The 14,826-nt window shown below is 43.4% G+C and overlaps 1 protein-coding gene across 5 annotated transcripts in view; it reads right to left on the reverse strand.

The window, feature by feature from the left end:
- Positions 1 to 14,826, reverse strand: part of DHDDS (dehydrodolichyl diphosphate synthase subunit) — a 178,596-nt gene that overhangs the window by 73,755 nt on the left and 90,015 nt on the right. The gene's annotated exons all lie outside the window — the stretch shown is intronic.

The raw sequence follows: 14,826 nt of genomic DNA on the forward strand, positions 1-14,826 counted from the left end.
TTGCGGGATAAGGATGGCCACATAGAAAATTCGGGACCAGATTCAGATCCCAAGGTGGAGACGTACTTGTCAAAGTGGGTCGTAGTCGCTGAACGGCCTTCATGAACCTCAGTATCCAAGGATGGGTGGCTAACTGAGTGTCGAGGAACGCGCTGAGAGCTGCCACCTGTACTTTCAAAGTACTTTGTTTTAAACCTTTATTAAAGCCTGTTTGGAGAAAATCCAGTATGCTGAGGATATTGGGTTCTGTCTGGTCCGTATGGCCGGTACCTATGAAAGTCCAGAAAACTTTCCAGATTTGATGATAAATAGCTTTAGTGACCGGTTTTCTACTTGCTAGCATAGTGGTAATCACCTGATCAGAGATACCCTTTGAGGCTAAGATCTCCCGCTCAGGATCCAGGCGGAGAGCTGCAGTTGTTGTAGGTTCTGATGCCGAAGAGGACCTTGAGAGAGTAGATCCTCCCAGAGTGGAAGAATAATCGGATCCTCTTCTGACAGTTGGCGAAGCAGGGTGAACCAGCTGCGTTTTAGCCAGAAAATAACTAATCACTATGGCCCTTGCTTGATCTTCTCAAATCTTCCGCAGCATCCTTGGAATCAATGGGACTGGTGGAAAGGCATAGAGCAGGCCTATTACGCAGAACTGAGACAGGGCGTCCACTGCCACTGGATCGTCCGCCGGACTGAGGGAGAAAAAAAAAAAAGCTGTACATAGGCATTTTCTCTGCTAGCAAACAGGTCTAGGCAAAGCTGACCCCATCTGTGAGCTAGTCTGTGAAACACGGCAGCATTCAGGCTCCACTCCGATGCTCTCATTTGACGAAGACTGAGATTATCGGCCTCCTTGTTGTCCAATCCCCAGAGATGAAAAGCGGAAATGGAAGATACAGTGCTTTCCAGAAGTAGGAAGATATCTTCTGCCAGCCTCTGTAAACTCGGATGTCGGGATCTACCTTTGTGACGGAGAAAAGAGATAGTCGTGATGTTGTCCGAGTAAACTTTTATATGTTGACCCTGTAGAGCCGGCCTACTGAGACGACGTTCTTCTAGGACTGCCCTTAGTTCCCGGAAGTTGGACGACTGACTGGATCACTGGAGGCCAAATCCCCTGGAAATAGGAGTGAACTACCTTGGCACCCCAGCCGAGAGCGGCTCACGTCCGTCGTTATAGGAATACTCGGATCCAATACCCACTAAACGCCTCTGGTCAGGTTCAATATCTTCTTCCACCACTGTAAAGAATTTCTGGCCTTCCTGAGAGCATGAACCTGTGACTGAGTGTGAAGTTTTGTGTCTCGCGGAGATGGCAAGTACATCCTTCTGCAGTGGTCTTGAGTGAAACTGACTCCAGCGTACGCTTCCTATACAAGAAGTCATCAGCCCCAGCCACTCATTGCCTGGCGGACTGAGACCTTTTCCTTCTCTGAAAACGCACTTATTTCCTGGGAGATGGCCACCACTTTGTCCCTGGGCAAAAAATCCAGCCCAATTTCCGAAGTACACCCCTGGTGACTTGAAGATGATGCTCCATCGCCGGAACTGATCTTGTGATCGATCAGGAGAAAGTCGTCGAGATATGGAACAACCACTACGTCCTGCAAGCGAAGGTAAGCCACCATGTCCGTCACTACTTTTGTAAATTTTCGGGGTGCTGAGAGGGCAAATGGAAGGCACCAGAACTGATAGTGGCGTGTGACTGAGCCTTTCTGAAGAGAGAATCTAAGAAACTGTTGACTGAATGGGTGAATGGGAAGATTGTAATACGCATCCTGCAAGTCTAGTGTACACATCACCACTCCCTGTGCTATAAGGGGACTGGAACGACTGCTCCTATGTCTAAGAGCATGGCCACATTTGCCCAAAGACGACCGAGGGAGGCGGGAGAGCCCTTAGTGATACAGAAACGCTGAGGAGGGAGGCGGGATTATTCTATACGGTACCCTTCTGAGATTGTGGTAAGGAGCCATGGGTTTTTGGTGACCAACTGCCAACCCTCCAGAGACTGGGAAAGCCCCACCCCCCCATCTGTACACTGTCATGAACGTTTGGAACGGAATTTAGAGGAGGACTGGGTTTTCTTGTCTCTGCTCTTATAACCCCACCACGGAAAGCCTCTTTTCCCCCGAAAGTGCCGTCTACGCTGAGGAAAAGACCTCCGAAAGGGCTGGGATTTCTGGCTTCCTCCGGAAAACCCTTCTATTTAACAGAGGCTTTGTCCAAACGCTCATCGAGAACAGGACCAAAGACTCTGTGCCCTGAGAAGGGGATAGAGGACAACTTGTTTTTGGAAGCTAAATCCCCTGACCAACACCTCAACCATAGGGCATACCTGGCAGTGTTAGATAAAGCGTTATTCTTAGCTGAAAATCTAAGAGTCTCTGATGAGGCATCAGCAAGAAAAGCAGTGGCTATCTTCAAAAGGGGTAGGGATTCCAGGATGGTATCCTGAGGAGTACCCCACTTGACATGATCTTCCAAGTCATTCAGCCACAAGGACATGGAACTAGCCACTGATGTAGCCGCAATGTTGGTTTTCATGGAAACAGCCGAAGCTTCCCAGGCTTTCTTTAAAAGACCGTCTGCTTTTCGGTCCATCGCATTCTTTAGACCAGACGAGTCCTCGAACGGAATAGACGTCTTGTTAAGAACCTTCACTATTGAAACATCAATCACTGGAAGTGTCCCACAATTTCACATCTTCCGCATTGAAGGGCAGACATTTCTTAAATTCAAGAGGGACAAAGGCTCCCTTTTCCACCTTCTCCCACTCCTCTATGATAATGTCATGTAAATGAACATTCATGGGAAACACCTGAGAACGTCTGGACCGCAGGCCTGCAAACATCTGATCCTGGACAGAAGCTGGGCCCTCCTTCTCGTCAATCTGCATGGTTTGGTGGACTAAATGCAGGACAGCATCAGTATCCTTGGAGTCAAACCAGAAGGATTTCTTTCTGTGCCGGGTAGGTGACGACCCGGGCTTCACATCCAACTCCGAGGCAGAGGCCGACCGAAAGATAGAAGTCTCCTCATCCAAAGATGGTTCTACCTCCCTCCTGGGTCTCTTCCACTTCCCCTGGGCCCAAGATGTAGTAGACAGGGATGCCACGGATGCCTGGACGTCTTCTCTAATGATATTGTGCATGTTAGACAGGAGGGACTCCTGTTCTTCATTAAGCAGGGATGAGATGCATGTGGCACACAGACGCTGTAAGAGTCCGCCAACTTGCAATTGGGAAACCTTTTGGATTTTGGAAACGGCATTTTTAACTGTATCCTTTTTCTTGTCTACAGCAGGGTCGGAGGGGAGTCCCTGTCCTAAGGGAAAACATATATAGGCACCTGTTAATGGCGCAAAAGACCCTGCCGAGATGGAGTAGAAGTTGAATTACTTGAACCACTTGCAACTCTGGGGGGGGAACCCAGACTTCAGTGAACCCTCCAAGTTCACAGACAAGCAGGAGACAATAGGTACTCTGCCCCCCCCTTTTTATACTATACCCGTTCCCCTGGTCTCCTCGCTCCATGCGGTCCTGACCTCAGCAGCTGAACTGGAAGTATCCTCGCGCTCCCCAGAGCGCTCCTGCGCATACCTGGAAGCACCGCCCTAGCAATGCACATGCAGAGATCGGCAGGCATGCTGGAGCGAGGCGCCGAGAGTCCCTGTGTTGAGGGAAGTGGCACATGCTGGGAGCTCCCGCTCAGACCAGCCTGGCTGAGGAACCGATCCTCTGATACCAGCTGCGGACCTGCTTCACCAGGGAGGAGGCAGCACAAAACCACCACCGCTCCCCTGGGGCCGTAAGTAAGATCTTTTGCTCATGCATGCTATCCTGTGTAGGGACAGGAAAAACATTGGTGAGGATGGGGTGGGAAGGGTTTTTAACTTCTTGCGTGTATTCAAGGTCCCTACAGAGGATAGGGAGCAACTGTGGTGCTGTCATGAGGGACAACCTGGAAAGTTAATTTATTTCAGTAATTCAATACAAATAGAGAAAAGCATATATTATATTGAGTCATTACAAACAGGGTGATCTTTTTCAAGTGTTTTTTTCGGTTACTGTTGATGATTATGGCTTCCAGCCAATGTAAACTCAAAAAAGTTCTCAGAAAATCTCTAAGACCAACTGAAAAAATGATTTTAAACTCAAATGTTAGCACCTACTGAAAAGTATGTACAGTAAATGCACTCAATACTTGGTCACGGCTCCTTTTGCATGAATTACTGCATCAATGCCGAGTGGCATGGAGGCAATCAGGCTGTGGCACTGCCGAGCTGTTATGGAAGCCCAGGTTGCTTTTACAGCAGCCTTCAGCTCGTCTCCATTGTTGGGTCTGGTGTCTCATCTTCTTCTTGACAATACCTCATATGTACTCTATGGAATTTAGGTCCGGCAAGTTTGCTGGCCAATCAAGCACAGTAATACTGTGGTTATTAAGCCAGGTATTGGTACTTTTGGCAGTGTGGACAGGTGCCAAGTCCTGCTGGAAATTTAGATTTCCATCTCCAAAAAGATTGTCGGCAGAGGGAAGCATGAAGTGCTCTAAAATTTCCTGGTAGATGACTGCGTTGACTTTGGTCTTGATAAAACACAATGAACCTACACCAGCAGATGACATGGCTTCCCAAACTGATTGTGGAAACTTCACACTAGACCTCAATCAGCTTGGATTGTGTGCTGCTCCACTCATCCTTCAGACTCTGGGATCTTTATTTCCAAATGAAAATCAAAATTTTACTTTAATCTGAAAAAACACCTTGGACCACTGTGCAGCAGTCAGGGCTGTGGAATCAGTAAGCCAAACCTCCGAATCTAACTCAGACTCCTCAATTTACCTAATTTCGAGTCCAGCTCCGACTGCACAACTCAGACTCCCTCATACAATTGAAATGTTGCCATCCACTCTCTATACAGACACTTCATGTTTTTCTCACCATCTGACATGAAATCAGAAAAAAATCTTTCCCATTTAGGTCAATCAGGAACCAAAATTATTTCTATTTGCCAAATGTCAGAAGAATGAGAGAGAATGTTTAAGGCATTTTTATTACTTTCTGCAAATTCAAAAGTTTCCATCCATTTCATTAGTATTTGGTACCATGGCCCTTACACTGTATGACTTGGGTCAAATGTTTTGGATATTCTTCCACAGGCTTCTCACAATAGCTGGTAGGAATTTGGGTCCATTCCTCCTGACAGAACTGGTGTAACGGAGCCATAGTTGTAGTTCTCATTGCTTGAACCAGCCTTTTCAGCTTTGCCCATAATTTTTCAATATTTTTGAGATAACATATAATATTTTTCACTCTATTAATTCCAGAGCGCTTTACATACATCAGCAATCAGGGCTTTATGATGGCCAAAACATTGACTTTGTTATCCTTAAGCCACTTTGTAACCAGTTTGGCAGTATGCTTCGGATCATTGTACATTTGGAAGACTCATTTCTACTCAAGCTTTAAAGTTCCTGGCTGATGTCTTGAGATGTTGCTTCAGTATTGCCACATAATCTTCTGTCCTCATGATATCATCTTCTTTGTGAAGAGCATGAGTCCCTCCAGCAGCAATACATCCCCACAACATGATGCTGCCACCCCCGTGTTTCACAGTTGGGATGTGTTCTTAGGCTTCAAAGCGTCTCCTATTTTCCTCCAAACGTAACGATGATCATTATGGCCTAACAGTTCAATTTTAGTTTTGCCAGACCACAGGACATGTCTCCAAAATTTAAGGTTTTTGTTTGTCTGTGCATTTGAAAAACACTAATCTGTCTTTTTTATGTTTCTTTTGGAGCAATGGCTTCTTCCTGGCAGAGTGGCCTTTCAGCCCATGTTGGTACAGTACTCGTTTCACTGTGGATAATGACAAAATCTTACCAGCTTCCGCCAGCATCTCCACAAGGTCTTTTGCTTTTGTTCTTGGGTTGATATGCACATGTCTGAGCAAAGCTTGTTCATCTCTGCTACATAGAACACAGAAACAGTCTCCTTTCTGAGCGGTATGATGGCTGGACATTGCCATCTAGTTTGCACTTGCTTACAATTGTTTGTACAGATGAATGAGGCACCTTCGGGTATCTGGAATTGCACACAAGGATGAACGAGCTTGTGCAAGTCCACAATTCTCTTCCTGAGATCTTGGCTGATTTCTTTTGACTTTCCCATGATGCTACACAAAGAAGCAGTGTATTTCAGGTGTGCATTAAAATACATCAACGGGTATGTCTCTACTTAGCTCAGCTGTTGCCAATAAACCTTATCAGAAGCTTCCAAAGACATTACATAATCATATGGGCTGTCCCATATTGTTTAAACGCATAGTACTCTTGGTGTATGTAAACTTTTTACCTTGAATAAATAAAAATGCCTTAACACTCTCTCTCTCATTATTCTAGCTTTTAGCAAATATAAATAATTTTGTTTCCTAATTAACCTAAAACGGGAAAGATTTATTCTAATTTTATGTCAGATAGTGAGAAAAACATGCATATGAGTTTTATAGAGAATGGATGGAAACTTCTGGTTTCAACTGTACATGACTCATGTTTGTGATTAATTTACTGTACTAAAATGGTAACATCACTACTTATATCATGTAGCTGAAGTGCAGCACAGATTCATCTCAACTAAAAGCCTAAATTCTTTTTATCAGGAATAGAACAGACATTTAAAGGGCATTTCATAACTTTCCCAAATTCATATGAAAAAAAATATTCATCACATACTGCATTGAACTGCTGTACTTAATTTCTTATATATTCTAGAAGTCGGAGTCAGTCCATTTTATACAGACGCCAACTCCGACTCCATCAAAATGGACACCAATTACGACTCAGTCGCCAAAGCCCTGGCAACAGTCTACTTCTTTTTCTCCTTAGCCTGGGTAAGATACTTCTGGCATTGTCTATTCGTCATGAGTGGCTGGACCAAAGGAATGTGACAGTTGTAGCCCATGTCCTGGATACATCTGTGTGTGGTGTCTCTTGAAGCACTGACTCCAGTATCAGTCCACTCCTTGTAAATCTCCCCCAAAGTTTTGAATGGCCTTTTCTTAACAATCCTATCAAGGCTGCGGTTATCCCGGTTGCTTGTGCATTATTTTCTACCACACTTTTTCCTTCCACTTAACTTTCCATTAATATGCTTGGATACAGCACTTTGCAAAGACCCAGCTTGTTTAGCAATGACCTTTTGTGGCTTACCCTTCTTGTTGAGTGTATCAATGATTGCCTTCTAGACATCTGTCAAGTCAGCAGTATTCCTTATGATTGTGTAGCCTACTGAACCAGACTAAGGGACCATTTTATAGACTTAGAAAGCCTTTGCATGTGTTGTGTGGTAATTATTCTAATTTTCTGAGATAATGGCTCGGGTTTTCATTGGCTGTAAGCCATAATCAACAACATTAACGGAAATAAAGACTTGAAATAGATCACTGTTTGTAATGACTCTTTATAATATGTTTCCCTTTCTGTATTGAATTACTGAAATAAATTAACTTTTTGATAATTTTCTAATTTATTGAGATGCACTTGTATATCCATTGTAAGAGACAGTGCACTCTATTGTGCCAAAGTTATTATTCAGCCACCTACATTCCCTGTGCCATCTCAAAACTTATTCCTAATACATCCGAATCATGGGAATTCACTAACCCCGGTCTTTATGTCAGGCGATGTCCCCAGGTTCAATCCTCAGCACTGGTAGAGAATTTGATAAGATCAAATTCACCAGTCCCTCGCCATCCAAGCATTCAACTGCGGGAATGTGCACCCACCTGAGTCACTAATAGATGGGACCGGGATACTGGATGTGCCTCCTCCCGCCGACACATGCGGGTCAAATGGCTCTGCTGTTGGATACCTACCAAGACTGGCATTCAGCGTATCAAAAGGCTTTCTTATCCAATCCAGAGTTCCCAAGTATCGCGGAAAATCCGGCATACCAACACATGTGCCAAAGCCACATTACCTTCTCAATGGGGAAACTCTGCCCAATTCACGTATTGCGCATGCGCAGAGCCTATTCAGATACTTCTAATAGGCGCATCGCTTGTGCGTCCCGAATCATCATCCCCCGGTCTTGTCAATCAAAAAACTCCACCCACTCTATCAACTAAAATATTGTTTATACTCTCCTACACTGAAGCCTTAATGGCTAATACAAGGTCTATTCACCCTAAATTTATCTCAGATCTTCTCCTATCACCTCAAACAGCAATCTGGGTCATTATTGATTATGGAGTAACCATAATATCAAGAACAATCTTTAGTGACTGATACAGTACCTTGCGAAAGTATTCGGCCCCCTTGAATTTTTCAACTTTTTCCCACATTTCAGGCTTCAAACATAAAGAGAACAATTTGAATGTTATGGTGAAGAATCAACAACAAGTGGGACACAATTGTGAAGTAGAACGAAATTTATTGCTTATGTTAAACTTTTGTAAAAAAATAAAAAACTCAAAAGTGAGGCGTACAATATTAGTCGACCCATTTAAGTTAATACTTTGTAGTGCTACCTTTTGCTGCGATTACAGCTGCATGTCGCTTGTGGTATGTCTCTATCAGTTTTGCACATCGAAAGACTGACATTCTTTCCCTTTCTTCCTTTGCAAAGAGGCGAGCTCCGTGGGGTTGGATGGAGAGCGTTTGTGAACAGCAGTTTTCAGCTCTTTCCACAGATTCTCGATTGGATTCAGGTCTGGACTTTGACATGGCCATTCTAACACCTGGATACGTTTATAGGTGAACCATTCCATTGTAGATTTTGCTTTATGTTTTGGATTATTGTCTTGTTGGAAATCTCCATCCCAGTCTCAGGTCTTTTGCTGACTCCAACAGGTTTTCTTCAAGAATGGTCCTGTATTTGGCTCAATCCATCTTTCCATCAATTTTAACCATTTTCCATGTCTCTGCTGAAGAAAAGCAGGCCCAAACAATGATGCTGCCACCACCATGTTTAACAGTGGGGATGATGTGTTCAGGGTGATGAGCTGTGTTGCTTTTACGCCAAACTTATCGTTTGGCATTGTGTCCAAAACGTTTGATTTTGGTTTCATCTGACCAGAGCTCCTCCTTCCACATGTCTGGTGCGTCTCCCAGGTGGCTTGTGGCAAACTTTAAACAACAGTTTTTATGGATATCTTTGACAAATGCTTTCTTCTTGCCACTCTTCCATAAAGGCCAGATTTGTGCAGTGTACGACTGATTGTTGTCCTATGGACAGACTCTCCTACCTCAGCTGTAGATCTCTGCAGTTCATCCAGAGTGATCATGGGCCTCTTGGCTGTATCTCTGATCAGTCTTCTCCTTGTTTGAGATGAAAGTTTAGAGGGACGTCCAGGTCTTGGTAGATTTGCAGTGGTATGATACTCCTTCCATTTCAATATGATCGCTTGTACAGTGCTCCTTGGGATGTTTAAAGTTTTGGAAATCTTTTTGTATCCAAATCTGACTTAACTTCTCAACAACAGTATCACGGACCTGCCTGTTGTATTCCTTGGTCTTCATGATGCTCTCTGTGCTTTAAATAGATCACTGAGACAATCACATAGTAGGTGCATTTATACGGAGACTTAATTACGGTACACACAGATGGCTTATATTTATCATCACCAGTCATTTAGGACAACATTGGATCATTCAGAGATCCTCAATGAACTTCTAGAGTGATTTTGCTGCACTGAAAGTAAAGGGGACGAATAATATTGCACGTTCCACTTTTCATTTATTTATTTTTTACAAACGTTTAAAATAAGCAATAAATTTCATTCCACTTCACAATTGTGCCCCACTTGTTGATTTTTCCCCATAACATTAAAATATTTATCTTTATGTTTGAAGTCTGAAATGTGGGAAAAGGTTAAAAAGTTCAAGGGGGCAGAATATTTTTGCAAGGCACTGTACAGTCCCAGACAGAAGTTCTGTCGCTTATCTATGTTATGTAAAGATAATCTTATAACCAGACTTTAAATTCATCCATTGGTTTTATAAATTACTCTTTTGAAAGCTGAAACCTCCCAAATTTGGTTTAGGTTATGAAAATAAAGTTGCTGCAAAGCTGAAATATTGATCATTTAATGAACACAGAAAGGTCAGATTTTGGCAAGACAAAAGTTTTGTCGCCCACAGAAAGTAATGTGAAATTCAAACAAATAATTAACTTCTAATACAAAGATATGTTACATAACATTGGTGAATGACGTTGTGGTGCTATTAGAGCCATATGTAAAATTTTGTGTGACGTCCATGAGCTTGAAGGACTGCATCCATGCGATTCAACAATGATTCATACAATTTATTGAAGTCATCAGGAATAGCAAAAAAATGCAGTTATAAATGCTTCCCAGAGTTCATCTAGATTCTTTGGTTTTGTCTTCCTAGCTTCCTCTTTCATCCTACCCCAAAAATGCTCAATGATGTTCATGTCTGGTGACTGGGCTGGCCAGTCCTTGAGCACCTTATTCTTCTGTGCCAGGAGGAACTTTGTTGTAGAGATGGAAGTATGAGATGGAGCACTATCCTACTGCAGAATTTGACCCCTTTTATGATTGGGAATGTACCAAACTTAACGGTTTTCTGGATCCATACGGGCTCCAGTAGGTCTTCTGCAGTATTTGCGGCGGCTGTGGTGTAATTCAACTGAAGATTCATCAGAGAAATCCACCTTTTGCCACTTTTCCAGCGTCCATCTGTTTAGCAGGCTGTGGGACTTGGCAAATGCCACACTGTTTTTTAATTGCCTTTTGTTTAGTGCTGGCTTCTGGGCACTGATTCTACCATGGAGGCCATTTCGAGACAGAATCCTACAAACTGTTCTAGTTGACACAGGGACTTGAGGTGACCAGGCCTTTTGGAGCTCTGCTGCAGTGGAAGAGGGGCTGGCTTTGGATTCCCTAACCAACAAACGTTCCTCCTGAGCAGTTATCTTGCGGGGTCTGCCGGACCTGGGCTTGTCAAAAACATCTCCAGTCTCTTCAAATCTTTTTTTTTTTTCTTTGTACTTGACGCTGAGACACATTAAAGGTGCCAGCCACCTCTGCAGTGGATCTCGTTTTCAGCCTCTTGATAATCAAGGCTTTGGTCGCAGGGTGGATTTTTGGCATGTTGTCAGAGGTCAAGTTGCAGTTCAACTGAAGGTCTGGGGTGCTGTGTTTCTTTTTATACACATCCACTAATTAACCAATCATTTAGTGAGCACAGGTGGGGATATAAACTAGGATTGGGTGCATTATATGACAAGGCGACAAAACATTTCTCTGCCAAAATCTGACTTGTGTTCATTAAGTGATCAATATTTCAGCAAATTTTCATAACCTAAACCAAATTTGGGAGGGTTTCAGCTTTCAAAAGAATAGTTTATGAAACCAATGGATGAATTTAAAGTCAGGTTATAAGCTTTTATTTACATAACATGGATAAGGACAGAACTTCTGTCAGGGACTGTACATACATAGCCCGACTCATAGGACTTATGTTAGCGTTCCAGCATAAAATCTTATTTATCAGCTACCCAGCAACTGGAAAAATACAATTTTCCCCCAAAGGAAGTTACCACCCCAATTTTTTTCTTCTCTTTAACTTATAAAAATCCAATTTGCGCAACATAAAGGCCAAAATCGGTCTTAGAAGCATCCATAAGTTAGCAACTCATTAAAACCTTGTGATTTAATGGATTCCATTTTAGAAATCCACTAGGTTTCTTTTTGCAGAATTTTCCTATCCCAGTCACCCTTTCTAGCATCCTCTTTTAGTACCTCCAAGACACAAAAGCATAATATCTCATCACCTCCATGGCATTCCCTCACATTACAGGAGATTGGGTTATCTCGCTTATGTCGTATGTCCCCCAAGTGTTCGTTGATATGCAGTCTTAATTCGTGATTTGTTTTCCCTCTATAATTAAGGGAACACACACAGGTGGCCATATACGCTACACTCCTACTGTCATGCAGCTGGTGAAATCCCTTAGAGAATTGCCTACCCGAGGATGCACTGAGAAAGAATTTAGAGGGAACAATCCACCTGCAGAAATTAGTTACCACACCTGAAGGTATCACAAATCTTCCTATCCAACCATGTACTCTCAGGTGTGGGTTTCCTGTAATGACTGTGTACCAGGCGGGCTTAAATGATGATACATGTTCCAATGACTCTTGATTTCCTTTCCTTCTTAGGTTTTGGTACTAATAAAGATCATCTTTCTCTGCCTAAAGCATATTGGTATGCTTTATTAAGGGTGTCCTCTCTCTAAATCTATTTCTTAATTTGAGAGCCTCAACTCTAAAGGTGTTTTCCTCTGACAGTTTCTTCTAGCTCTCCAATATTGTCCCTTCGGTATATCTCACCAAAGGGGAGTGGGGTGATGGCTATCCCAGATACCACCTGCAATCCTTTCTATGTATAATGCTGCTATACAGGGCCTCTACATCAATGAAATCCAGATGTGCCCCTCTCTCTGTCATTCCATCCACTTTCAAAAGCAGGTCTGAGGTGTACCTCAGATACGATGTTATCAATGGAAAAAATGCCTGTAAGATATTATTGATGTAAATGCTTACATTTTGACTGATGTAATTGATTCCGGCAATTATCGGGATTCCTTTAAGTTGATTGATCCCCATGTGCTTCTTTGGAAGCGCGTAAAATGTTGGTATAGTAGGACATTTTGGGACCAAAATTTGTGTTCTTACGGTAATTTATTACATCGATGCCATTGCATCGGAGGGACACCTTAGACTTGCTTTTGAAATTGGTTGGCTAGAATGACAGAGAAAGGGACATATCTGGCTTTGATGTAGAGGTCCTGTATAGCAGCATTATACAGAAAAAGGGATTGGAGGCAGTAGAACATTACCTCTGCAGTAGAGCCATACATTTTGATTGACACAATATCTTTGTCCTGGAATTATCATGTAATCGACATCATAATTATTTTTTATTTAACAATGAGTACATCCACCAGCTCTGGAGGACCGCGATGGGCAGTCTGTGTGTGCCCACTTATGCTAATCTCCTCCTGTGCTGGTGGGAGGAAAGCGTTATTTTTTTCTGATGAAGGCAATTGTTTGTAGGGCCGGATTGCCACATGGCATAGATATACACATGACATTTTTGTCATCTGGACGGGCACGAAAGAGGATGTTGGCCAACGGATAAAATAATTTAATAATAATTTCAATCTTAGATTCACTTTTGAGTTGAATCAGCAAAGACTCCTATTTCTGGATTTGGAGATTTCGATTGAAGACTGGGACATTCATACTAGCATGTATAGAAAACCTACTACTACGAATGGACTTCTCTGGGATAGCTATCACCCCACTCCCCTTCGGAGAGGTATACCGAAGAGACAATATTTGAGAGCTAGAAGAAACTGCTTAGATGGGGAAGCGGAGCGATATAGCGTGAAGACTGAGTTTCCAGTATTCTGATTGTATCATGTGGTAATCCTCCGGGTGCACGGCCTCTCCTGCTCTGGCAGCTGTCTCCTGCGAGTGGGGATTCCCCCTGAGCTTCAGAGGAGCAGAGCGGATGTTCCGGCCAGGCGGGACACCCACGCATTCTGGAGACCACCTTGGACACGTGCTGTGAGGGAGCTCCAGCCACAGCAGAGTTTCCTCCTCCCCGCAGCGTAGCATCTTGGGGCACACAGCGCTGCTGCACCAGTTACTGGAGGACAGGGATCAGCAGTGAGTTCCCAACAGACAGAGCCTACATTTTCCCCTCCTCCATCAGTGCCCATCATGCTGTCAGCCATCTTCTTCTCTCTACCCCTGCTCTACCCCTGCTCTCCCTGTGTGTCAAGATTTGCTCTGGAGCCAAAACCTGGGGAGCAGACCCTGGATACAGGGTGGAGGCCATTGACAGGGGAGCAGAAGTACTCCTTGGTGGACATTTGTCGCTCTTCAGCACCTGGCAAAGCATTTTTCCCTCCCCCTGCTGGTTTATAAAGAGAACTGAATAGGATAACTGAAGTGAGCACTAATATATATATATTATGAGTGCAAGCCAAAAATTACATACTATATACGGATAAGGCTGCACAGTTACATTGATCAATGCGATTGCTAAATATCTCCTTTTTCCTAATATTCATAGCAGGTATGCAATTCATTATTCACATGTTCAAATTAGCAAGTAGCATTTTTCATTGTATATTCCAATATTTGTCCATATGCTTGAGGCATTATACTATTATCTAAGTTTGATGTGCAGCCTTATCCGTATATGGTTTATAAAGAGAGGCAGGACCCAGTGATTTGCCACCACCCCCCCTCCCCACCCAGCTCCTGTACTGCTGGAATATAGAGCTTAAACACAGCTTGGGCCGTCACCTGCAAGCTTAGCCCTCACTCAGGACCATGACCTTCTGTTAATAGGACTGCGGGACTGCCATGCTTTTAAAATGGACGCTAACCCGCATTCCTGTTGTGCCCCGGCTGCTGTGCATCTAGGCCCTCTCGGGGGCCGCCAGACAGCCCCTGTATAGGGGTTCGCTCCTGGTAGTCTCTCTGGGGGGAGTCCGGTGCACGGTCCCATGGATCCTCCTTTGCACCGAACATTACAATAGGGAAGAGTTCATTACCGTTAGAGCAGTCAGATTGTGGAATGCCCTACCACAAGAGGTAGTTATGGCAGACAATATAACAGCTTTTAAAGAAAGGGCTGGAATTATTTCCTCAGTACACACAACATTGTCAGTTATAAATGATTTAGTGACAAAATGTATAATTCATGGAGTAAGGTTGAAGTAGGACCAAGGTCTTTTTTGAATCTATGTAACTATGTAAGACATCGTACTAAAGAGAATATATTCTA

The sequence above is a fragment of the Anomaloglossus baeobatrachus genome, chromosome 2 (assembly GCF_048569485.1).
Source record: "Anomaloglossus baeobatrachus isolate aAnoBae1 chromosome 2, aAnoBae1.hap1, whole genome shotgun sequence".
Classification (NCBI taxonomy): Eukaryota; Metazoa; Chordata; class Amphibia; order Anura; family Aromobatidae; genus Anomaloglossus; species Anomaloglossus baeobatrachus.